At 39.0% G+C, this 27088-nt stretch overlaps 1 protein-coding gene across 3 annotated transcripts in view; it reads left to right on the top strand.

The window, feature by feature from the left end:
• The window catches only part of LOC309667145 (uncharacterized protein), a 41760-nt gene extending 14896 nt beyond the window's left edge, over positions 1–26864 (top strand). Inside the window, exons 2-3 of one of the 3 annotated variants that reach the window (XM_082475469.1) lie at positions 2262–2419; positions 24308–26864. The gene's annotated coding sequence lies outside the window, so the exon portion shown is untranslated. Of the gene's footprint in view, positions 1–2261; positions 2923–19673; positions 20007–24307 lie in introns of those variants that run through there. The other 2 variants (XM_082475470.1, XM_082475468.1) reach the window with 2 other exon arrangements.
• Positions 26865–27088: the final 224 nt, after the last annotated feature.

Raw genomic sequence — 27088 nt, forward strand, 5'->3', positions numbered from 1 at the left:
ACCCTCCCTACCCGCTGGGTGCCCTCTTTCCCCTAGACTTCCCTGCGCGCGTCTGCTCTCCCCAAGATGTGCTCGCTCCCCCTGTGCTCGCTCGCCTACTCTTTGGGCCTCTCTGTCCACGCCCGGGGCCAAGCTCGTATGGCGTTTCTCCCTCTCTGGGTTGAGGCATTGGCCTGAACGTTTTGATGAGTTTTCGGTGAGACACGCAGCCCTAAACCGCTCGTACACGCGGCGGGGGACACATTGACGTTCCGGGCTTCACTTTCCCGCGCCGCGACACTTCGTAATTACCTGACACAATGCGATATGGGGGTGTCCATTGTTCCACTGAGTGTTATAGTGGAGTGTGCATTGTGACAGTCAATGGAATTTTAAGTCAGTGGAACTTAAAATTACACTTTTTTTTTTTAAGTACTAAAAGAATGAATTCGGTGTGCGGATATGAATAACCTTTCCATTAAAATCTCAGTTTGGCCTGTCAAACGAGGCTCATCCTGGGTATTACACTGCCTAATTTGCATTTTGGCATTGTTCTGTTTCTTAAACGTCAAATTAGAGCTCTTTGGGAGCGTACTCAGGAGGGCTGAGTACCTCCATGTTGGCTATTTTGCCTTTTAGCATCATTTTGTTTTCTAAAGGTCAAATTACAGATGCTTGGGAGGGTACCCAGGAGACCTGAGCACCTCCTCTCGCCTCTTCTCTCCCCTGTCTGGAGAGGAAGCTGCACCCGGCTCCGCGTGGCTAGTGGATCCCAGGCGAGCCAAGAGGCCAGAGGGAGCGGGGCCGAAGTAGGCTCCGCGGCGCCTGCAAAGGGTCCGCGCGAAACGCCCCAAGGAAAGTTAAAAATCCTGGGGCGGTTATCCCGGACGCGAAAAAGTCAAGAGGCGAGGGTCGATGAGGTTGTAGGGAGTGCTCTGCTGTACAGGGGTCCCCTATTCGAGATATTACCGGTAGCCTCTGGGAGTGTACCCAGGTATACACAGGTTGTGAGCCCAAGTGCTCTGGCCAGGTCACGCAGCCCGCAGTAGCCCACAGCTGATCTATGACGACCCAGGCAGCAAGGATGCGGGGAGGAGCCCAAACCTGTTTGCACTAACACCTCCCCTCCCCCTTCCTGGAACGTTAACACAACATTTCCGAGTGTGTGAGAGTGGGTGTATTTCGCAGTGAGGAATAAGCATCCTAATGCCATTGCTGGAAGGGAGAGAAGAAGAGGGAATATTTTTGACTTTTCAATCTGAATTTCATCCAAAACATCTGATAAATGATATGTGGGTTGGAGATAGTTTGTCTTCTCTGTTTTGTCCTCTTGGTCTTTAATGAAAAATAGTGAGAAAACTTTTTTTTGACTTTCGAATATTCTAGAAGTGTGGAAACATATGTTGTAAAGTGTACACAGAGAAGCTTTTTGTCTTCTGGAAACATATTTAAGTCCCCTCTGTTTCCTTTGGTGCCAGAACCATTACAATTGATTCACTGTGTTTCAGCTGATATCAAATACCAAGTTATATACCCCAAGTCCTAAGATACAGTTTCACAAGTTAAGAATAAACAGAAAAGGTGAACTGTAGCCCAGAGTTATATTTAAAGGCAGCTATACTTCCTTTAAAGAAAATTACTTGCTCTGTCATTGTTCAGGCATTTAATAAAAATAGTCATATTAATCAGCCACCTGTTCCTTCAAAGGCATATGTCCTCCAGAAAACCGAGCTGAGAATGTTGAATTACAATGCACAATGCACATCTTCAGTGACAGAATGAAAGCTCATAAAGTATGTGTGAGGAGACTTTTAGTCTAGAATAAACTTCAGAGCTGGTGATTGTTGCACGTTGGCAATGACAAGGTGTAGGTTTCTTCAAATGTGCTACAGATGAGGAAAGTTATAACAAGTTGCTGCTTGATGAATACCATGAGTCCAATAATATTCCCTGGATAACTTCATACAGTCTGTAAGAGTATACCCTTATTGGACAGGAACAATCAATCTCATACTTATCTCAGAAGAGCCACTCTTTTGCTTCTTTGTCTTACCCTTATGCTCCCCAATCATCAGCTTGTTCTCTCTCTCTCTCTCTCTCTTTCTCTCTCTCTCTCACATACACACACACACAAACGCACCAAAGACAGACAATGGACATAGAAAAAGTCTTCGATTTTCCCTTTGGTGACTAGTCCTACCAGTCACCAAAATAAGCACAGGACTGACCTTTCATACATTCATTCCTCAGTTATATTTTTGTGACTTCTTTTACTCTTCAAGGTTGCTCTTGATGTTCATTCTAGCCTGATTCCTCCAGAAAATACATTGGAGAGTGGATAGGAAGACCCCAGGGTGATCTGCCTTCAACCCTCAACCCCTAGATCTGCTTCTTTGTTATCTCCAAGAACACCTAACTAGAGGCCCAGTCTTCATACCTGGTAAGGAATTAATAGATACTTGCTGATTGAGCAGTATGACATAATGACAAACTTACTTTTGTATATTGTTTGAAATTAATGCTCATTTTGAACAAGCTCTGTGATCTAACCAAATGTGGTGACTAAAATATGTGGGAAAATTACTATGCTGAACACATTATTAGAACTGTCTCATCTAACATCCACAAAACCCTATGAGGCAGCATCTACTGTGATCCCCATTTCACAGATGAAGAAACTAAGGCTTACACAAGCTAAGTTATTAAGTCACAAGCTAGTAAGTATTGGGATTTGAATCCATAACTTTCTGTTCACCTCTGGATTTGGAGTTCTTGACACTATACTAATCTTCTTTGACAAATTCCTTTCAACAATCTGTATTTTATATAATCTAAGACCCACGTTTTTCTAATTTTAACATCTCTGAAATTGTGGTATATCTTACAAGACTTCTTTCGATTATAAGTGACAGCTTTTCTCCCCCTCCTTGGTATATGAAATAATAGCGTATTTTCCAATCAGTGGCATGTTTGGTTATGGTAGTTTATGCTGCAATATTAAATCATCAGAAAATCTAAGAGACTTAAAACAAAAGAGGTTTATACTCCTTGCTCACACAAAGTCTGCTGAAGATCTGTGTGACTCTCCAGAGCAACTGTCTTCCATGTGACGGCTTGGCATTGCACCTCTGTACCAGCATGTACTTCCATAGCCACTAAGTAGGAGAAGATGGAGCCCTGGAGGATCTCACACAGCAATTAAATGCTCCAGCCTGGCAGTGACATAGGTCACTTCTGCCTCCAATCCATTGGCTAGAATTAGTCATATGGCTCTGCCCAACTGCTAGGGAAGCTGGAAATTGAATCCACCATGTTCCCCAAAGGACAGGAAAACCGGATATGGATGAGCATTTAACATTTGTACCACAATGTTATCTTCATTCACTGAAATATGGTCATTAGGATCAGGTCATGTAAATATCATAGATCTATTTTATTCAAAACCAGTGAGCAGCAATTGGCCTGTGATTTGTTTTAGTCCATCTTAAGCATACATTCAAAATTCGTGCTCATGTTTAACTTCAAAGAACAAAATTCAGAATTAATTTCAAAACGAACGTTATGAAACAACGTAACTATAATGCAGGGGCTTTAATCAGGAGCCTACAGGTGAACTTCCAGGGCTTTGGAACCTCCTGAAGTGATATACAAAATATTCAGTGCATTTTTTTCTGAGGAATGGGTACATATCTGTCATTCTCAATTGGGATTCATGATTTATTGATTCCTTTATTCAACAAATATGTATTGAGAGCCCACTATATTCCAGGAATGGTGTTCTGAGTGCTTTGGATCCAGCGCAAAGATGACAGACAAGTTCCCAAAAATCTCACTAAGCTTATAGTGTACAAAAGGGACAATGAATAAGCAAACAAATAATAAAAGAAGGGCTTCCCTGGTTGCACAGTGGTTAAGAATCCACCTGCCAATGCAGGGGACACGGGTTCGAGCCCTGATCCGGGAAGATCCCACATGCCGTGGAGCAACTAAGCCCGTGCACCATAACTACTGAGCCCGCGTGCTACAGCTACTGAAGCCCACGCGCCTAGAGCCCATGCTCCGAGAGCCTGTGCTCTGCAATAAGAGAGAAGCCACTGCAATGAGAAGCCCGCACGCTGCAACGAAGAGTAGCCCCTGCTCACCGTAACTAGAGAAAGCCTGTGTCCAACGCAGCCAAAAAAATAAATAAATAAAGTTAAAAATAATAACAATAAAAGAAGGCAATTTTAGATCCAAATAGGTGACATAAAAAGACAATGTGATAAAGAGGAACTGGAGTAGGGTGGGTATAGAGGTTGGGGTCTGCTTTAGCTAAAATAGTCAAGATAGACCTTTAGGAGGAGAAATTTGACCTAAAATAGGAAATATGAGAAGGACTGCCTATGCAGAGGTCTTGTAATCCTGGAGAAAAGTGTTCTGGTCAGAATTCTATAGGAGCTGAAGAATGTACTCAGCACGTTGGAGAAATTGAAAGTATCTAGAGCATGAAGAGTGGTAGGAAAAGTAGTGAAAGAGGAATGCAGAGGCCAGATTATATGGGGCCTGCACATAAGGGATGGGTAAGAGATCAGAATTTTATTTTAAGATCAAGGTAGACAAATGCACAGTGTAAAGAAACCCCCTTTGCATGGGAAGGCCTACATTTCTTTCTGGTTCCATTATTTGTATGTGTGGATCATCAGGCCATGATTAGCTCTGCCATTAATCAGCAGGTTAACTCAGCTGGACACCTCCCTGAGTGGGGATCCCCTTCCCTCCTTGCTGTTCCAAGAACATCCTCACCCCCTTTGCCATGGTGCCATGGCGAAGACCATGACCTTCTCAAAAAAATGGAGGCCTTGGGGCTTCCCTGGTGGTGCAGTGGTTGAGAGTCTGCCTGCCAATGCAGGGGACATGGGTTCGAGCCCTGGTCCAGGAAGATCCCACATGCCGCAGAGCAGCTGGGCCCGTGAGCCACAACTACTGAGCCTGCACGTCTGGAGCCTGTGCTCCGCAGCAAGAGAGGCCGCGATAGTAAGAGGCCCGCGCACCGCGATGAAGAGTGGCCCCCGCTTGCCGTAACTAGAGAAAGTCCTTGCACAGAAACGAAGACCCAACACAGCTAAAAAAATAAATAAATAAATAAATAATAGAAATAAAGGAATTCCTTTAAAAAAAAAAAAATGGAGGCCTTCTGTCAGATATAGGGCTATAAGAAACTCCCCAGTTGGTAGCTTCAGACAGACTCAACATTCTTTGCAGGAGAATAAGGGGCTTCATACTTTAGTGAGGCTTTGAGCAAGTCATTTTACATTAACATTCATTTCTTCATCTGTGAAGTGAGAATAGTGAGTTATATTTTGGAGTGCTGTTATGTCCATATAATGTCCGTTAAAGTGAACTAAAAATAAAACTGCACAAATTTCTGTATACAATCGTGTATCATCTGCTCTTCTGAGGATCATTATTATTTTACAATAGCCTTAGGTTTATATGTACAGACTAATACAGATGTGTGCCAATTTAAGGAAACCTGACATGTGAGGAATAATCGTCTACATAATAAAAATGTCCTTCATTTTCAAAATAATGTACACCAGGGTCCTTTTTAATAGTAATTTGCTAAAATGTAATAATTTTAATGTATAAAAATGAGATTTTCATATACACTTTCAAGAACATTTCTACCGTATCCATTGAGGCAAGCATATCAGTACCTGTAAGTTCAAGGAAATGGTCAATTCGAGTTATAATTCTTAATTTTATCCATTGAAGCAGAGATCAAAGCCTAGTGCTTATTTACCCCAAGCATCTCTATGCTCAAAAAAAAAAAATGTTAAGCTCAACTACCAATGTGTATGTCTGAATATAACAGCATTATGTGTAGTAAACCTGTGGAAATAAATGAAGACCATCCAAATGAGAACAAGCAAAGTCTGTTTATTTAGAGCAAGGAAGTTAGCCACCATCACTTGCATTTGGCAGAGACTCAAAGGCAGGCATAGGAGTAGAAAAACTTTATAGGGAGAAAAAAAAAAGGCTCCAGGTGTGCTCTGATTGGAGGTTGCCAACTTGGAGAAGCTGGAGAGGGCTAACTAGACGTAGGGTATCCTACTTTGGGGGAAAATCAGTTTGGGGAGCATATTGGCTTTCTCTAGTTCATCCTGAGCTGGAAGTGGGTGGTGGTAAGGAATTGGGAAGCTGGCAGTCTTTTACCAAGTTCCAGTCATTCTGGGCTGATTGTGGAGAAATTGGTTTGGCTTCTCTGACTTGTTGCTTCGGAGATTATGGGTCAGTGTGTTTTTTTTTGGCTTTTCTTTTTTTAAATTTTTTTAAATCGAAGTTTAGTTGATTTACAATGTTGTGTTAATTTCTGCTGTACAGCAAAGTGACTCAGTTATATGTACACAAACTATTACATATAGAATGGATAAACAACAAGGTCCTTCTGTATAGCACAGGGAACTATATTCAATATCCTGGGATAAACCATAATGGAAAAGAATATAAAAAAGAATAGGTCACAGCCCTATTGTTGTACATGGTTTGGCCATTGTCCAACTGTATAGTCAATCTCTCAAGCCATTAACTAGAAAATAATATAGGCCAGGCAATGAAGAATAAACTAAATCCAGGTATAGGGCAACTTCCGTTTGTGGTGAGACAATATTTTGATGTATTAAGAAGTGTTTTGTTTGTACCTGTTAATTCCTTTCTATCCCATGCACTCATTCATTTAAACTAGACTTTAGCATCCATTGCTTCAGGGTAAGGCTGTTATAAAAGAAATTCACAGAAAACTATGAGTTGTCTGTGACTTTTGAGATTTAGAATGGGCTTGTGAAATTCAAGGCAGAAAAAAAAGTTTGAGAGAAAACTTTCTTCTTTGAATTTCAAAAGTCTAGATTTTGAGTATCAAGACCCAATGACCTGAAGGATTTAGATGATAAAATTTACGCCTTGGGAATTCCCTGGTGGTCCAGCGGTTAGGACTCTGTGCTTTCACTGCAGAGGGCGAGGGTTCCATCCCTGGTAGGGGAACTAAGATCCTGCAAGCTGTGAGGCACGGCCTAAATAAATAAATAAATAAATAAAGTCTATGCCTTAAAAAATAGGTTCCAAAAAAGAAATGATAAGCCAAAGGAAGATTTCCCCGTCCAGAAATGGATTACGATTCTGTGTGGTTGGGGGGAAGAGGGAGCAAAGGAGTTTATACAAGGGATGGAGGCTCACTGAAGCTTCCCACCCGGGTCCCAGTTCCCTGGGGAGTCAGAGGAGCAAATGGCACACTTGCTAGGTTTGAGGGAATCTGAAGGCAGAGGGCAGAGAGTAGAGGCGAATAGTGCCTCCTTTCTGAGATGCAGCCTGGAAGAGTGCCAGCCCAGCATGATGCAGCCAGGCACAGTGTGGGTAGGCACAGCGGTGCGCAAGAGCTTGGACAGAAGGTCCTGGGGTGGCCGTAAATACTCTCCACTCACCATAGTGTGTGTTTCATGTGTGGCTGAGAGTGGAGCAGGTGTGGCTCTGAGAGACTGCAGAATTTTTAAAAATTTATACTTAATTTTTAATTGATGTATAGTTGATTTACAGTGTTGTGCTAGTTTCTAGTGTATAGCAAAGTGATTCAGTTATACATATATATGTATTCTTTTTCATATTCTTTTCCACTATGGTTTATTAAAGGATATTGAATATAGTTCCGTGTGCTATACAGTAGGACCTGTTGTTTATCTATTTTATATACAGTAGCTTGTATCTGCTAATCCCAAACTCCTAATTTAGCCCTCCCCCCTTTTCCCCTTTGGTAACCATAAGTATGTTTTCTGTGTCTGTAAGTCTGTTTGTGTTTTGTAAATAAGTTCATTTGTATCATATTTTAGATTCCACATATAAGTGATATCATATGGTATTTATCTTTCTCTTTCTGACTTACTTCACTTAGTGTGATAATCTCTAGGTCCATCCATGTTGCTGCAAATGGCATTATTTCATTCTTTTTTATGGCTGAGTAATATTCCATTGTGTGTGTGTGTGTGTGTGTGTGTGTGTGTGTGTGTGTGTGTATGTACACCACAACTTCTTTATATTGTATATTCGTCTGTCGGTGGGTGTTTATGTTGCTTCCATGAGACTACAAAATTGAAGTAGGCCTGCCCCCAAAATGTTTGATCAGAGATTCCATGAGGACTTCCACATCAGAGGATGCCAGCTGGAGAGGTGACAGTGGCTGAGGAGTAAATGCCACCCACCCACTCACCTGTCATGTAGATGCCAGCCCAGTGAGAAAAGTGCAGGGGATGGACACGAGAGAAGACTATATCAGCTGAGATTATCTGAAGGTTTCATTTCTACCTTCTAGCATAGTAGTCTTGTGAAACAGAGATTGGGTTCAGTTATAACGAAAGAAAAAGTTTACATGTAGCAAATACCTAAAGTTTTTACATTGATACTTATAGCTCACACATAATATTTACCCTATAACTCAAATTTGCTTTTAAATGATTTTTAAAAATGGAGTTTTCTGGCTCCTGAAGTAAATTTTGGGCATTATCTGCCTAATTATTTACTATCTAAATAGTATCACCCAAACAAGAATAGTTTCCTTGAGGTTATGGCCTTAATATCATAATACGACCAACTTAAACACAGAACATTTTTAATAATTAGGCCAAATTCTAGTAAATATAAATTTCAACTTAGTATCTGAGTTATCTTGAATTGTCATTGCCTTCCTCAATGACATCCATTGATGAAATCAGAACCCTTCTCTGTATTAGATTTATATAGATACTAATGTAGACTTACAATACTATCACATTTCCTTTAGATAATCAAATGCCATTAAAACAATTAGCCCTCTGACAATCCTATGCTGAGTTATATCATCAACTATCATGTCTTGAATCCCTGCTACAGCCAAGTATTTTGTGCAAATTATGTCTTTTATTTCTCACAACCATGCTTGAGAGTATACTTGTTCCCATTTCACACCTTAGGAGAGTGAAGCTGAGCACAGGGTCACACTAGGAAGTGGCCGATCCCTGATAAAAGTCCCCAGTCGGCTGACTCCCAGACAGGTGAGATATGCTTTCACCTACACCACGTTCTGCTCTTCTCTGCTCAGCCCTTCTATCACCTTTTTTTGGAAAAGAGAGCATGCAAATACTGTAAATAATTCTCATTTCTACATGGATGTTATAGAAATTAAAACATCCGTAACAAAATACTCAACCTTTCAAAAATAACATACTACATTTTAATATTCTCAAACAAAATATGGTATTCAGTAAATGGTTACAGAGGATTGATATCTATGTTTTGACCCACCTCCTTTGAGAAACATTACATGTTGTAAAAAACATTTTTCTTTCACAGAAAATTTGTCTCCAACGTGCTGTTCGGCCATGAGTTGTCTGTTTATTACATCCCAGAGGGAGGACGTTGAGTGGAAAAGTTTCCACAGTTTAACTATGAGAAGACATTATACATTTCAGTGGAAGAAAAAAAATGTCATCAAAAGCTAAGTAGATAAATTAAGGATGCTATAATAAGTCTTGGGGTATAGGCTGTGCACTTGTTTTGTTTTGTTTTTTAATTCCATTAAAGTCAGTAAATCTGTGTACCAGATGCTGAAGTAGGACTCTTGCTTCAACCCAGTTTTGCCCTTGCCATCTGAAGTCAGCCAGTCTTTAGTGCAGCTGATCTCCTTTGGAGTCTGGAGGTGAGGGAGAGCTGGCAGGGACAGATGGAAGAGAAGAGAGAAGATCCGGGAACAGTGGCTAGAAGCTGCGCTCCTTGAGAAAGTCTCAGGATGTACAGTATGGGAACGTGCCGAAGCCCTAAACTGGGAAACAAAACAAAACGCTGCATGGGGAAAAAAAAAAAAAAAAAAGGAAGTTCAACACTGAACACAGAGTGTGCACAGAGGCATCTTTTTATGTGGTGAGCAGTAGAGTTTTGTCGCTGAACACATGGACAATTATATAGAATTTAGTAATACAAAAGCTACTATTTATTGAATGCTTTTTATGCACCAGGGACCATGCTTAATATTTTACAGAGATTATTTTATTCAATCTTCACACAGTTGACACAATTACAGATTGTGTTCCATTTTGCAGATGAGGAAATGGAGAGTTAAGACATTCAGCATTTGCCTAGTAAGTGGGCCAGCAGTCTGAGTAGAGTCTAGAATTCTCCCTGCCGCCTTGTATTACCAATGGTTTTGGTGAGGAGTCTTGCTTGCAAGTAACAAAACTAGCTCTAACTGTCTAAAGAAAAAAAAAGTTGTAGGAAAGGGGGTTCACAGAATCCAAGAGGCTGGGAGAACAGGCTTGGGAAACAGGCAAGAACCCAGGGCCTCAGGAGGCCAGGCCACAGGAACACCCTATCCAAGATGCCACCATCTCTGCTTCTGCTATACCACACCTTCTAGAAATGACAACTGGACATCAGGCTGACCCCATGAGCTGCCCCAGACACTTCTCCTTCATCTTCATCTCGGTGTGCACAGGCCTGGATGGGAAGGTCCACGGCCAGGTGTTGGATCCCCTGTTCCATATTCCAGGGGGTGGGGAGAGTGAGATTCAAACTGTTTGGCATCCACAGTGGAAAGTGAGGTCTTATATCCCAAGATCACACGCGATGAAGAATTCCCCTAAACGCAAGGACAGATGGATTTTGACAGCCAAAGGAACGTTATAATGTCCTTCCAGACTACCAGCTGTAGCCACTTTGTAGCAAATCATTCCATTAGGAAAGTAAATGTAGGGCTGTTAAAATAATTTTGAAAGGTCAGGCAAAGGTGGAATTGTGCAAACATTAAATATTGCAAATCAAAACCTGACTGACCTAGAATTTCATCCTAATAGATTTATTTGCAATCTCTAAATGCAGACTTCAAAAAGACAAATTTGGTAACCCATATGCTAAACAGCAATTAATTGGAATGTTTAGGGAATGGAATGTTCTTGTTAACTTAAATTTCTAACTAAATGTGATTAAGCCTTTAAAAAGACCCACAAGCCTTTATATTTCAGATCTTGTCACTGGAATTCTTAATAAAATATTTGGATTGTGAAGATTTTGCAATTCCTCAGAATTACTGATGCCACCATATGTGGTTGTAAAGTGCAGTCGGTATAGACTGTGCTGAATGTGTACAGATCTCAGGGTATATGTTCCGATTTATCACCTCTTAACATAAAGGGGAAATGGCTATATATTCAATTACAAATGCAGAAACATATAATACTATTTGATCTTGAAAATGTAACAGCCATGAAAGCATCCAATATTCGTTCATTAGCCAAACTTCTGATATGAGTTTGCCTTTTGTTTTCTCCATTGCATAAAAATTAGATAAAGAGGAGGAAATAAATTCTGTCCACGTAAACTTTTTTTTTTTTTTGGAGCCTACTAAGGGCAAGCATACTACTAGGCACTGTGAACATAAACATAAATAATAAAGGTGTTTTTTAAATGAGATGGGAATTCAGAAAATCAGATGACTAATTCTGAGTGAAGGATAGAGATGGCAACCATCTGAGTTGGGCCTTGAGGAATGTGTTTTTAAAATGAGATGGGAATTCAGAAAATCGGATGACTAATTCTGAGTGAAGGATAGAGATGGCAACCATCTGAGCTGGGCCTTGAGGAATGAGAAGTAGGATATTGCCAGATGAGGGCGGGAGAAGGAGGAGCATCCTAGGCAGGAAGAACAGTATGAAGAAAAGTGTCAAGACGTGAAAGTGCAAATGGAGTAAAGGAAGGGGGAATAATTCAGTGGGCCTAGGATGAGTATGTTAAAGGGGGCTATGAGATCACCCCAAATGTAGGATAGGACCAGACTGTCAATGGCTGCAAATACCATCCTAAAGGACAGTGGACTTCTTTCTGAGAGTCCTAGGAAGTCACTGAGTCTTTTTTAGAAGGTGATAAGATCATAAATGTGGGACAGGAAGATCACTTTGACAAGAGGTAAAAGGCAGAAGAAGAGACCAGAGGTAGGAAATTACATAAGAGGTGTTTGTAAAAGTCCAAGAGGTAATAAATTATTGCTTAGACTAGTGCATTAGTAGTTGGAAGGAATTCTTTCTACGAGTTACCTTAGAGACAGAATCCATAGGAATTGGTATCTGACTGAACAGAGGGGAGGGGAGATTGTGTGAAAAAAGTGAGTATTTGGATAATAGAGCCCATTGCATAGTAACTAACTCCTTTTTGCAAAAACAACAATAAAAATTCCACTTCTAATTGGCTCATTGAATAAGTGGAGCAGTGGATTCCAGTTTTGATTGATCACCTCCCCAGCCCAGACCTATTGAAGTAGATTGTCTGGAAGTGAAGACCAGTAATTCATATTTTAAAAGCTCTCCAAGGATTCTGATGATCAGTCAACTTAAGAAAGCACTGCAATTGAAAATTTGAAAAGGAAATGATACCCAATAACATTAGATTCTGCAATATCTTATGAGGTCCTGTCTGTTCTACTTCTGAAACATAGCCTGAATCTCAGTATCCTCTCTAATTCCACCACACCCATCCTAATCTTAGGCCCATTTATTTATTGCCAAAACTAAAGTAACTGCCACCTACCTGGGCTCCTTGCTTCCACTCTTGTCCCTGTGCAGTCCATTCTCCACAAAGCAACCAGACTATTTCTTCAAAAATGTAAAACAGAGCTTGCACCCTCTTGCTGAAAATGTTCCAGTGACTTCCTGTCACACAGTGATGGTTTTAAAATATGTCCATAAATTCTTTGTTGCTTCTCCCTTGAAAAAATAAAGCCTGATTCCCCTCCCCTTGATTATGGGCTATTCTTAGTGACTTGCTTCTAAGAAACAGAATGTGGCAAAAGTGATGGTGTGTGATGTCCAAGATTAGGACATAGAAGATATTGTGGTTTCCTTCTTGCTCTCTTTTCTTGAATCAATCACTTACTTGGGGGAAGACAGATACTATGTCACATTCAAGCAGCCCTACAAAGAGGTCCATATGGTGAAAAACTGAAGCCCTCTGCCAACAGTCAGCAAGGAACTGAGGCCTTCTGCCAATAGCCAATTGAATCCTCCATCTTGGAAGCAGATCCTCCAGCCTCAGTCAAGCCTTCAGATGACTGTAGCCATAATCAATATCTTGACTCCAATTATCTGAGAGGCCCTGAGTCAAAACCACCCAGCTATTTGGCTCCCAAATTCCTAACTCACAGAAACTATGAGATAATAATTGTTTTAAGCTATTATGTTTTGGGGGAAATCTGTTAGCAACAATAGATAACTAATATACATACTTAAAATACAATCCAAACTCCTTGCCATGACTGGCAAGGCTCTACATACTTAGAATTCTGCCTATATTACTAATTTTATCTACCACTCACTTTGTGGAAAAGACTATTAGTTGTCCCTTAACAGCTAATTGTCTCTACTTTGTTTAGAAATAGAGTCACCAAAGTTTATCCAGATATATGAATTCAAACTAATGACCATATTTCCTAGCCTCCCTCACAACTAGATTTGGTCATATGGCAAATTCTAGTCAATAGGATGTGAGCAAAGAGATGTGTGTAACTCCCAAGTTGTGCCTTTAAATAGAAGGGATGTGGCTTCTGTTCCCCTTCCCCTCATTTCTGATGACTAGAATACCAGTTTGATGGTTAAAGAGGAGAAGCTGGACTAGCCATCTCAAGTCGCAAGATGGAAGTCTCATGGTAAGTATGGCAAAGCAACAGGATAAGAAGAGCATTGGTCCCCAATACCATTAAGCCAGATCTGTCTTGTCTTTAACATGAGCAAGACACAGGGCTATATCTTGCATTAAATCATTGCATTTTTTTGTTCTCTTTACTACAACAGCCCAACCTATACGTTAACTTACTCAGCTCCTTGTTTACCACGTTCTAGCCACATTGATCTTCTTTCTTTTCTTCTACCACCCTGAGGTCTTTGCACTTGCTGTTCCCTCTGCTTGGAATGCTTCCCCCCCCGCAGGAGTCCCCCATGGCTGACTCCCTGCTACCAGGTTTCATTGTTTCATCTAAAACACCTACCCCTGTGTTGTTCTCTATTACATAATCATGAATGAGTCCTATTCTTCATGGTACTCTCAGCACCTTAAATTTTCTCACTTATCTGTTTGTTGTCTGTCACTCTCCACTAGAATACAATCTCCATAAGATCGACACTCTTGTCTGCCTTATTTCCTGCTGAATCTCCTGTGTCAGGAAAGTGCCTGCACGTAGTAGGTGCTCTATAAGTATCTGTTGTGCAAATAAGTTAACAAATGAATTAATAATAAATGATGACAAGAGCCTAGTCCTTGGATCACTTTTCATAATTCAGCCTCCTTTACCTGCTGAAATTAGGGTAAGTTAGGTAACAATGACTTAACTCAGGATTAACAAAAGAATGTCAATAAGTCTCTTATACCTTCATTATTAAGTGTTCTGATTTAATGAGGAAATAGAAACACAGAAACAGTAAATGAATCTCTGCCTTTAGCCTTTAAAACCCAACTAGAGAAAAGTAAAAACGAGCTCATAAAAATATTATGCCTAAAGAACAGATTCTCTTAAATCCTAATATAGATTATCGTATTACATTGCCTCTAAGATGCCAGCTATTGTGAGACACACCATTGTTTTATGTACCATGAAAAAAGAAAAAATGCTGCTGTGGTACATTGCGTTATTATTCCTCTGTGCCCACAGCCCCTTCCCAGCCTCAGGGTGGGTGGAGTACACTTCCCCTGCTCCATTGTCAGGATTGACCATGTGACTTGCTTTGACCAACTGAATGTGAATAGACGTGGCAAAGGCCATATCCAGGCAGCTTTAAATGTGCTTGTGAGGTTAGATTCAGCTTTTGCTTCTTCCCTCAACCGTGAGATAATGGTAGAATAGTCCCAGAAAGTGGCTAGTCCTTCCACCTGGATTCTAGAACGACATATGTAGCTGTGCAGAGGTAAGCCAAGCCCAGTCAAACCAACCAGAGCAAAGGCCAGTGGAGCCACAGCCAACCCACAGCCCTACATTATGTGAATAAGAAATAGGTTTCATAGTAAGCCAATGAGATATCGATAATCACAACAAAAGCTATGACAATTAACCTACTGCATACCAACAATTGTAAGCTGCATGTTGGTTTCAGAGACGTTAAAATGTGAACCAATGTGTGTCTTAGGATCAATAAAATATGGTATGTATTATATGTTATCACATATCAGCACAAGATATATTGCAAGTGCCCAATAAATATTTGTTGACTTGATTTTATGTACATGATGATGTGGAGTTCATATTTTTAGTGAGAGTTCTTGATACACACCTTTTCTTTTTAACACATTATATGTAACAGTATAACCTTAGGTATTAACTGTAATGGAAACTAAAATTTATATAGCAAGCAAAGTTCAAACTAAATAAAAGGCAAGCTGGGACTTTTCATTACTTCTCATCTGTCCCCACTCCTTACACCTCATATAATTTCTTGACTTATATCTCAGAGGACTTCCTTCTCTATCTGTCCCCCTCCATAGACCATACACTAGATATTAGTATTCTATTATTTGGAGGCCAACAGAGAACAAAGGTAGCAAAAATGGAGTTCATAGCCACTGGCATAAACATAAGACAAAATATTTAAATGTATGCTTGTGAAACAGGTTTTTCATATTCTCCAAACTAGATAAGAGACTGAATAGGCTGAAGGAGGGAAGAGGTGGAACCACATGAGCCACAGAGTTTCAGAGATGTCAGCATCTGCCAGAACAAGCACCATCTATTGCCAATGCCAGGAGCTGTGTAGGTGCTGACTACACAGCTACTATATATTACTATATACTACTATATTGTTCACTGTATATGGTCTAACACTGAATATGTATAAATTAATCACAATATATAATTTGGATATTTTTATCCAGAAAAAAAATGAAAGTGATGATTATGATAATAATAATAATAGTAAACATTAATTGAGCAGAGCACTGACTATATGCCTAGCACTAGGCTAAATGATTTATCTAAACTATCTTAGTTGTTCCTCACAATAGTCTTATGTATTAGTCAGCTACTGCTGCAATAATGCTTCGTAACAGCCACCCCAAATTCCAGTACCTTGCAGCAACAGGCATTTATTCTCCTTTTCATCCCTCTGCAGGCCAGCTGTTGTTTGGGTGATCTAGGCTGAGCTCTGCTGCACAGCTTTACTTCAGGCTGTGGGCAGGGGAGACTGGCTCCAGGGTGCGAGTTAGGTTAGATCTGCTCCATAAGTGTCTCATTATTTTGGGAAGAACAGCTACCTGGGGCATATTATCCTCATGGTGACGGTAGGAGAACAAAAGGGCAAGTGAAAACACATGCTGCCAGGCATGGAACTGGCACACTGTCACTTCTACCAGTATTCCATGACCAAGACCAACATCAATGGGGCGGGGTGGGGGTCATACCCCAAGGGAGATAGGAGTGAATATTTGCTGAACTATAATCAAAAATATTTTATAATAAGGTAGGTATATAGGTATTTTACACCCATTTTACAGATGAATGAACCAAAGCATAGAAAGGTTAAGTGACTTGCCCAAAGACATTCAGCTAGGAAGTGATAGAACCAAGATTTAGATCTAGCCTGATTCCAGAGCCTAGTATCTTAACTATCACTCTATACAGTTTTAACAAACCATACTGCAGAAGGCAGTATAAAGAGAAATATAGAAGCAGTGGTAATTTTACAATAATAAATGGGACCCGAGGAAAAGAAGTATGAAAGATAAAAGACTCTATTTTGAGTTCCTAATCAATAAAGATGATTTTCTCACTAGCTTTCATAGCTGCAAGAGGTTATATTGTAGGAATCCACAGAAGGATGTGGGTTCATTTATTTTTAGATTCCCCCCACACCTTACAAATATGTTAACATTTTATCTATATAAATACTACCTTTGTTACTTATTTCCTATCCACCTCCTTTGAAACGGATATCTCATTTATTCTGATAATTACAAGTAACCTATAAAGGAATTATAATGTGTCTCCTTGTAAAAACGCTTGGGGCCTTCAATGGCAGTCATATTAAATCAATATTAAAAACAATGAGATCCAATAAAAACATTAGATTCGAGCCTTAAGAGGCATGCAAATAGTCCTGTAGAGAAAAAAAAAACCTGAGACATGATTATAAAATATGAGAACGAAGGTGCAAATATCACCAACAAATCCTTTGGAAATATTTTTAAAGAAGAGACTGTCTCTCTTACAGCCTGGGATAAATGAAAAACAGGAGAGAGTTCTACGCCCAGGGGACTTCAAAGATAGAGATGTTGACCAGTTCATTCAGCTTCAGTGTCTTGGAATGCCCACAGACAGGCTGTTTTTTAAACTCCATATGCTTCCTATATCACAAGTACTTTAGAAGAATTGTTTTTCTTCTTTCTACAGTAGCAAAAGAATCTACTGTCATGAAATAGACCCCTGGGTCACTGTTACAAGTAAAGCCCAAACCTACTGAGAGACTCCCACTTCTTACTCTAGCTTTCTCTCCTCTATTATTATGATGATTTCAACTTCAAATTGCAGCTGTGGTCATTCATTTCCCTTTAGAAAAAGTATGAAGCTGAAACATCTTCCAACATATAAAACCAAATAGCTACAACTTAAACTACCCGTTTCACATTGTTCGGATCTTAACTTAAACAAATCACCCATATAAAGACATTTTTGAGACAATTTGAATGTTAAGAATTTTGGTCATTTTGTTAGGTGCAATTGTATTGTGATTACTTTTTTAAAAAGGAAGTCTTCATTTCTTGTAAATAAATTCTGAAATATTTAGAGGCAAAATATGATATCTGGGAGTTGCTTCAAAATACTCCAGCACTGTTGGGAAGGGGAGTGAAAAATGTGGATAACTGCCAAAACTGGATAAGTACATACGGTCTCATTATCCTATTTTTTTCTACTTTTGTGTAAAGTTTTAAAACTATAATAGAAAGTAATAAAAAGTAAAAAAAAAAAATACCCATTTAAAAATATCACAAAAAGACCTCTGTAAGAGAAGTCTAATAATTCAAAAGAGGGCTTCAAAAGTGAATGGATTTCTACCTAAAATAAAGTAAGTTCTAAGCCCTATAACTTGCAACATCCTTAAAAGAACACATCACCGTAATATTCACAAGCAACACAGCATTTCAATTGTCTTTTGTACGTACATGTATATGCTATGTGGGTAAATTGTATGATTTGTTCTGGAGTTAAAAATAGCCATTCTCCTAGAAGTATAAGAAACAAAACCACTTTATATCTATATTTTTTACTGATTTGAAGTCAGGAGGACCTATGGTTGAATAGTGGAGAACGATGGGGGTTTGTGATGTAAGCTTCCGATTTGCCAGGCACTGATCTAGGTACTTTATGTTTATGAACTCATGCTAATATTCAAAATTACCCATTAATATAGGTAGTATTGTTCTTTCCATTTTACAACTAAGAAAACCACAGCACTGAGAGTAAATTACATAATTTGCCCAGTTTTGCACTATTGGTTAATAGTAAGGCTGGGATTCAAATGCAGGGAATCTGCCTCTTGTGTTTGATCCCTTAATCACCAAGCTCTGTCACTCTCCATGGAAAGAGTGTCTTGTAGAGTTGTTCTTTGTTTAGACTTTGGGGACCCAGTCTCTTTTATTCTTAGAAAAATAAAGCAACTCTTACTCCCTTTGACATCAGCATGTTCCTTTTATTTTGTTATGCACTTCAAACCTATTACTACCAACGTGGTCATACCAGCCCTATAATACTCAAACATATTTATTACAGATGTTTGCTTATGGCATGATTTCAAAGAACAGAAAACATCACAGCGAGCTCTTCTGATTGATTTAAACCAGGGTACTTTTGAGAAAGAGCTCTGACACCATAGTCGTTGACAATGACATCTCTTTTATGTGGATGTCAGCTATTGGGAAATGACCTTACATGATTTTTTCCTAATCATCTGATCTCAGATGGTCTTTCACAGATTTTCTTCAGCCCAGCAAGTTGATACCACTGCTTCCATATTTCCAGGTTTAATAATGGAATCTCTTTCTCTTTCTCCCTCTCATTTCAGACACATTATCTTTATTTGGGAAAAAATAGTTTGTTTGTTTTTTTTTTAATTAATTAATTATTTATTTATTTAATTTATTTATGGCTGTGTTGGGTCTTCGTTTCTGCACGAGGGCCTTCTCCAGTTGCGGCAAGTGGGGGCCACTCTTCATCGCGGCGCGCGGGCTTCTCACTATGGCAGCCTCTCTTGTTGCGGAGCACAGGCTCCAGACGCGCAGGCTCAGCAATTGTGGCTCACGGGCCCAGTTGCTCCGCGGCATGTGGGATCTTCCCGGACCGGGGCTCGAACCCGTGTGCCCTGCATTGGCAGGCAGACTCTCAACCACTGCGCCACCAGGGAAGCCCGAAAAAATAGTTTTTAAAGATATATTTATCTATGGGCCACACCATAATAGCCTTTGCATATGATGACTTTAATTTGGGGGACTTTGAATAGCTATTTCTAGATAAGAATTAGTGTGAGTCTACATGGGGCTTCAGATTGACTTATTTAGTTGACTTGGTCATTGAACTTATGAAAAGAATGGCTTGACTGAGTTGTTTCAGTAAATTTGTGAAAAGTGATTTTTTAGAATTAACTGACCATACTTATTTGATTGTTCATTCATAGATACATCCATCCTTGAATTTTCCATTTTCCAATTTTAGAAGAAAGCTGCATTTTAAGACAGAGAAAATATTTTCAGGTATTTTAGGAGTTATATTTATTACTACAGGGCAGCAGTTACTGATAAGATGCCTTGACAACTCTATAATTTGAAGTTGTCAACCTTTCTATGTGTAATAAATGCAGTATGTCTTGACCCCCTTCTGCCTGATGTTATCTATGTATTCATTCTATGCAACAAAAGGAGGATTTTTCTACATGTAGAATTCTATCACAATTTCTCTAGAACCTTAGGGAATGAAGTCTGACCTATATATTTATTTTTCTTAAAAAAGAAAGAAAATAAAGAAGGAAAGTAGATAGGAAGGGAGAGAGAGAATGAGAGAGAGAGAGAACCAACAAGAAATAATAGTAAAAATGGTTAGATTATCATTTTTCTAGAATAGTTATTCTCAACCCTGGCTGCATATTAGAATCTCCTGAGGAGTATTTGAAAAATACTGATACCTGGTCCTCAAGTCCAGAGATTTTGATTCAGTTAGTTATGGTGACTTTTTGGTCTTCATGGGAAATGTTTAAGTGGCAGTGGAGAACTAGCTGAATTTGTAGTCATGGAGACATTCTTTGCTCTGGGTTTACTGATCTTATCATAAATAAAATACAACTAAAATAACTTCTGAACTTGAGTGTGATGATGGAGTAAAGATAGGAATGGAGAATAAAGGCCCAGCTCATTCATTCAGTATTCATTCAACTGACCAACAAATATTTATGTGGTGTCTATTCTTCCGCAGACACTGTATTAAGAGTGGGGATGCAATGACAAACAGAACAATTAAAGAAGAATGATAGGGTCCTCTCTGAAATCTTCCGTAGGGGCCTCGTGTTACAACCTATGTTAATGCCAAGATCAATTGGGTGGTTTGGATCAGAGAGACAGAGAAAGACTGAAATGACCATAAGGACCAGATTAGTCTACTAGTTAATTTCAGTCATAGAATAAAAACATTTTGATACTTAACTGGACCTCAGAGATCATTTACTTTTGTTTTACAGATTAGTAATTTTAAACTCAGAAGCGTTAATGACTAGCCTATGATCCTGCAGTGATTCAGAACAGAACTGTAGAACTCAGATTACTAGCCATTTTTTTTTCAACTTTTCTGTAAATTTAAATTTACTCCAAAATAAAAAGTTTAATTTTTTTTTAAGGGAAGGAAAAGAGAAAGAGAGGACAACGAGGGTGGAAACTTCCAGAACAGACCTTTATGGTAAATTAGAGAACAGAAAACGTCTCTACTATAGACATCCAGAAATACAGATAAACTTTACAAACATCCTTTGAAAATTAAGCTGGGCTTCTAAGAAAGGGAGGAGAGCGCCCAGGGGCAGGAAACAAAGTTAGAGATGGAAACCAAAGCAGTGGGAGCAAGCGCGGCAGAGCTCTCGGTATGGTGTTGCTAACCGTTTTTAATGCTGTCTATGTTCAAGTAAAAACCGTCTCAGCAGATTTTTTTTTTTTTCCATTTCAAGTTCCTAAAAGAAAATAGTCTCCTGGAAGGAGTCTTTGTAAAAGAAAAGGACCAAGTTTTTCCCCCACCCACTGAGCTAATCCTAGTGTGACATTAACTAGCAGCATTGCTAGTCAATTCCAGGTTGCTGTTCTGTAGGGAGAGAAACTAGGAAAAAAGAAGAGCCGTCTTGGTCCATTTCCTCCCTAATTACAGTTGTTCTAAGGTAAAACACTCAGAACATTAGAAGATGTCAAGAAAGAACATGTGAACATGGGGAGGATTTGAGAAGGAAAATTAAAATGAAGAGTTATAGTCATATATACTCTCCCACATCATCTTTGAAGGTTAATCTGTAAGATGGAGAGGACATTCAGTGATGTGGGAAATGAAGATTCCTGCTGTAATGAGATTCCATTTTATACCCATTTGTTGGAAATTTTAAGAAGTCTGACAATATCAAATGTTGAGAGGGAGTGATCAACAGAATCTCTCGTAAATAGCTGGTGGAAGTGTAAATTGGAAAAGCTACTTTTGAAAGCTGTTTGGCATTATCTATTATAGTTGAATATTCACATATCCTACAACCCAGTAATTCCAATGCTAGATGTAAACTCTTTTAGCATGTGAACCTGGAGGCATTTGTAAACCTCTTCATGGCAACATTGTTGTAACAGAAAAAAAAAAACCATCTGGAAGCAATCCAAATGTCCATTGACAGGAGAAGGGATAAAGTGTGGTATGGATATTAAACAGCAGTCAAAACAAATGAACTGCCACTATAAACATCAATATGGGTGAATCTCAGGAAAATAATGTTGAGTTAATAAAAAAGGTCGCAGAAAATTACATCTAGCATGGGATCTCCTTTTTAAGCTAAAAATAACAAACTAAACAATATACCTTTTAGGAATACATATAGTATTAAACCACGTGTCTTAGAAATCATGGGAATGATAAATACAAATTAAGGATAAAGATAACCTTGGATTAGGAAGTAAGGAGAATGGGATGGAGGAAGGCCACACTGTCAGAAGTAAGCTATTGTCAATATTCTAGTGCTTGTGCTGGTGGTGGGTTCACTATATATACATTTTACAAAGATTTATAATTATGAATTATATATTTATAATTATAATTTATAAAATATTTATAGTTTTTTAATTGTAGCATAACAAATTATCCTATAATTTAGCAACTTAAAACAATATTTGTGTTGAGAGTCTGCCTGCCGGTGCAGGGGACACGGGTTCGAGCCCTGGTCTGGGAGGATCCCACATGCCGCCGAGCGACTGGGCCCGTGAGCCACAGCTGCTGAGCCTGCGCATCTGGAGCCTGTGCTCCGCAACAGTAGAGGCCGCGATAGTGAGAGGCCTGCGCACCACGGTGAAGAGTGGTCCCCGCTTGCCACAACTGGAGAAAGCCCTCGCACAGAAACGAAGACCCAACACAGCCATAAATAAATTAATTAATTAATTAAAAAATAAAAAAATAAAAGAAGAACATTTAAATAACCAAAAAATCTTTAAAAAAAAACCAAAAAAAAACAATATTTGTTATTTCACATAGTTCCTTGGGTCAGGCATCTGGGTGCATCTTAGCTGGGTGGTTTGGCTCAGAGTTTCTCACGAGGTTACAGTAAAGCTGTGAGTCAGGGCTGCAGTCTCTAAAAGAGCTGGAGGATCTGCTTCCAGGATGGCTCATTCACATGGCTCTTGGCAAAAGGCTCAGTTCCTCAATACATGGGCCTCTTCATAGGACTGCTCATGACATGGCTTCCCCCACCAGAGCAAGTAATGAGAGAGAGAAAGAGACAGAGACAGAGAGAATATGAGAAAGAGAGAGACCAAGAGGGAAGCTGCAATGTCTTTCATAAAACTAATATTGAATTAACACACCATCACTTTTGCTGCATGCTATTGATCACACATACCAACCTTGAGACAAGGTGGAAGGAGACCACACAAGGTATGACTATTCGGATGCAGGGGTCACTGGGCACAATCTTGGAGGCTGCCTACCACCATAATAAAATAAAAAAGAACAATGCATGGACCAATGATGAAAGTGTGTTAAGAAGCAATTATGTGTACCTGAAGCTGGAAAATAAACAAATAAATAAATAAATGCATTCCGTTCTGAAGACAACAGGATACAGGGGAAGGAGTGAGATGAGCTTTAAATCTAGCTCTACCACTTTCCAGCTTTATGACTTTGGGCGATTCACTTGACTTCCTTCCATTTATAAAAAAGGGATGAGGATATTCACTTGCCTCTTAAAATTTTTTTAATTATGCAAATATTCAGTCATACACGAAATTGAATAACAAATACCATATACTCATCATCCTAAATCAACAACTTTCTAGATTTTAGCATACTTGCTTTACCTATTTTTTCCCCTCCTGAAGTGTCATAAAGCAAGTTCCTGACACTGCATTATTCTATCCCTATATACTTTAGTATGTATCACTTAAAAATATGGACATTTTTCTTGTAGACTCACACATAAAATTAATAATTCCTTTGCAATATCTAATATATCAAAACTATGGCTCAGATTTCTTTAAATGTCTCAAAACTTACTTTTTTACAGTTGGTTTGATAGAATCAGGATTTAAACAAAGTCTACACATTACATTTGGTTTGGTATGCCCCTTAAAAATCTTTCAACTTAGAGGAGTCCTTGTACTCGTTCCCATTTTACCCTCTTGTCTTGTTGAATAAATTCAGTCAGATGTAGAATATCTTACATGCTGGATTGGTCTGTTTGCTTCCTTGTGAAGCTATTTCACTTGTTCATCTCCCTCCTATGTTTCTAGAAAATTGGAAGTTAGACCTACAGGCTTGATGAGATTTAGATTCAACTATATGGGCAAGAATATTTCATAGGTAGTTTTATATACTTCATAATGCACCACACCAGGAGACACATCTATGTGGACTCCCCACTCCTAGTGATGCTGTTAGTGGTTAGTGGTTGCAGGTGGTGTCGGCCTGAGGCCTCCATTGCAAAGTTCCCCACCAACCTCTCATCTACTGTTGATTGTTGCCTGAATTGATTATTTCGTAAGGAATTACAATATGGTGATTTCCTAATCCTATCCTTTATTCCCCTTCTATTAGGTGGAATTGTCTTATAAACTTTCTTTCACCAGCCTGAGCTATTTGGTTACCACATTAGAAGAGGCAGTTGTTCCCAGTTTCACATCCTCTCAGCCAGCCTCCTACTACAGCCATTGCTGAAGCAACCTGCTTCCTGCAGGTGTAACCTGACAGCATCGCTCCTCATACATCTCACGTTCTACCCCGAGTTCCTCTGACTCCATGAAGGTGGGACATCTGCTAGCACTCACAGGACAGCTTAGAAATGTGAGGGGGCTAAGGTCCCAAGGGGGAAATATGGACCAATGGGCGGTGGAAGCTGGTCGATAACTGCTCCTCTCTTGCATCATGCTGACAATTATGAAGTATATTCTACATAGCAACTCAAGGAGTCCCTGCAGGCTCAAGGCCTTATTGCCCACTGTGATGACTAACTCAAGAACACCGTTGTATTGACTTGCCCTGTTTCACTCTCCTAGTCATCCGCTGCTGTTTCCTGAGAATGCTGTCCAAAATAAACTACCTAAAAGTAAGCCCTTGTCTCAGGTTCAGCTTTCAAGGGGGTAAGCCAGACTAAGACACCACTAAATGTAATTCATGCAGGAAGGGCAGGATAAATGCTCAATTCTTTCATTATATTGCAAATACTCAATTAGTTATGTCTAATAATGAAAAAGATTTATATGTCATCAATGAATTTCAATCAGTTGTAGTTGTCTTACTCTTTTCTGATGCTCAGATTGTCCCTTTTTCAACCAGTAGAAGCTCCTTTATGCTGATAGCACTTTCCCTTTGACTTGTCCCATTAGACTTTAGACTTTAATAGCTTCTGGCACAACAGGGTGTCCCAGGCTCATCATGCACATTTCTAGCCCCAGACCTGATATCTGTCATTCCTCCAAAGAACGTCCTTCCTTTTAATAGGAAATGATGTATTAAAAGTACAGTATGAACGCTAAAGGTGCTCATTGGTACACGATTATCATTACTTCTAGGACTTTTCAAGGGATAAAGCAAGTAAATGTTTTTTTCCTTCTTCAATAAATATAAAATTTTCCTTGTTGGAATATAAGAAACATTTTTTTTTCCTGAAATGTACTTACTTATTTTTTAAAAATTTATTTTATTGAAGTATAATTGATTTACTATGTTAATTTCTGCTGTATAGCGAAGTGATTCAGTTATACATATATAGATATATAGATTCTTTTTCATATTCTTTTCCATTACGGTTTATTACAAGATATTGAATATAGTTCCCTGTGCTATACAGTAGGACCTTGTTGTTTATCCATTCCTATATATAATAGCTTACATCTGCTAATCCCAAACTCCCAATCCTTCCCTTCCGCACCCCCCTCCCCCTTGGCAACCACAAGTCTGTTCTCTATATCTGTGAATCTGTTTCTGTTATAAGAAACACTTTTCAAAAGGAAAAAATCATAAGTTCATACTATTTCCAATTCACCTTTAATCTTACATGTATTCTACTTACTCTGAAAATCATTCATAACAACTCTAATATTGGTTTTTACCTATAATATACAAGAATAGTTTGAAAGTAATAATATCTATATTTCTACTAGCAATAAGACACTGAATGAAGTTTAAGACTTCTTTGTAAATCTATTTATCCTGAGAGCATATTCCTCTGTGAATGTACAGTGAAAACAGTGTTTTCTAAAGTCATTAAATTAATTACTTGGTGCAATTATACCACCAACTTAACATATAGTTAGGTAATTTGCTTCAGTTGTTTTCAAATTTTAGGAATCACATTTTTCTTTTGAGTTTAAAATTATTTTGAATATGTAAAAAATATATATATGATTCTAAAGTCAAAACTATATAGTCAAGGTATATTCATCAGAGTACTTTGCTTCCATGCCTGTCCTTTCCACCTATTTTCCCCCCTCCCAAATGTATACAAATATATATTTGTAGTTCACCTATCTTACAAAAAAGCATACTATACTGTTCTGCACCTTGGTTGTGCTTTTGTTGTTGTTGAAAGCTGACATCATATTTTCTGGAGATATACGAGACATATTTTCTGGAGATGGCCCTCATTCTTTTTCAGAGCTGCATAGTGTTTCATTGTATGGATCTACCCCAGTTTATTCAACTAGTCCCCTATTTATGGTTATTTGGTTTGTTTCCAGTCTTTTGCTACTACAAATAATATTGCAGTGAATAACCTTGTGCATAAGTCATTTTATATTTTGGGAAGGATTTCTGGAATTGGGATTTCTGGGTCAAATGTATATTGTAATTACACAAAGTATATAAACATATATGTAATTTTGCTAGGGATTATCAAATTCCCTTCCATAGGTGCTGTTTACACAGCATTTTACATTCTTACTGGTAATATGTACCATCCCTTTTCTCTAGCCTGCCAACCCAGTAGGTGGTCAAACTTTTGGATTTTTGCTAATCAGATTAATTGCCTCCTTTTATCATTCTGCCCCAAGATATATGCCATGCTTTCATCTACTTTTGGAAGAACTCTCTTAGCATAAACAATAGGTGATTGTTCTGAGGGTGATAGGAGGGTGGCTGCAGTATCCCTATCTATTTCCACTCACCTAATCATGGAAATGCCAAAGCCCAAAGCATACACCATCCGTGTTAAGACCTTGTATTTCCAAAGGCTGGTTCGAGTTTCTGGCCAAAGAAAAGGACATCAAATATGACCTCACTTCTTTCTAAGGTCAGCAGAATGCAGAGAGGGCAGCAAGTGGAGTCCACTAGTACTTTACCAGCTTCAGGATCCTGAGAAAGGGGAAGGAGGAACTGTGA

Source organism: Balaenoptera physalus (assembly GCF_965194825.1).
Source record: "Balaenoptera physalus genome assembly, chromosome: 9".
In the NCBI taxonomy this organism is placed as follows: Eukaryota; Metazoa; Chordata; class Mammalia; order Artiodactyla; family Balaenopteridae; genus Balaenoptera; species Balaenoptera physalus.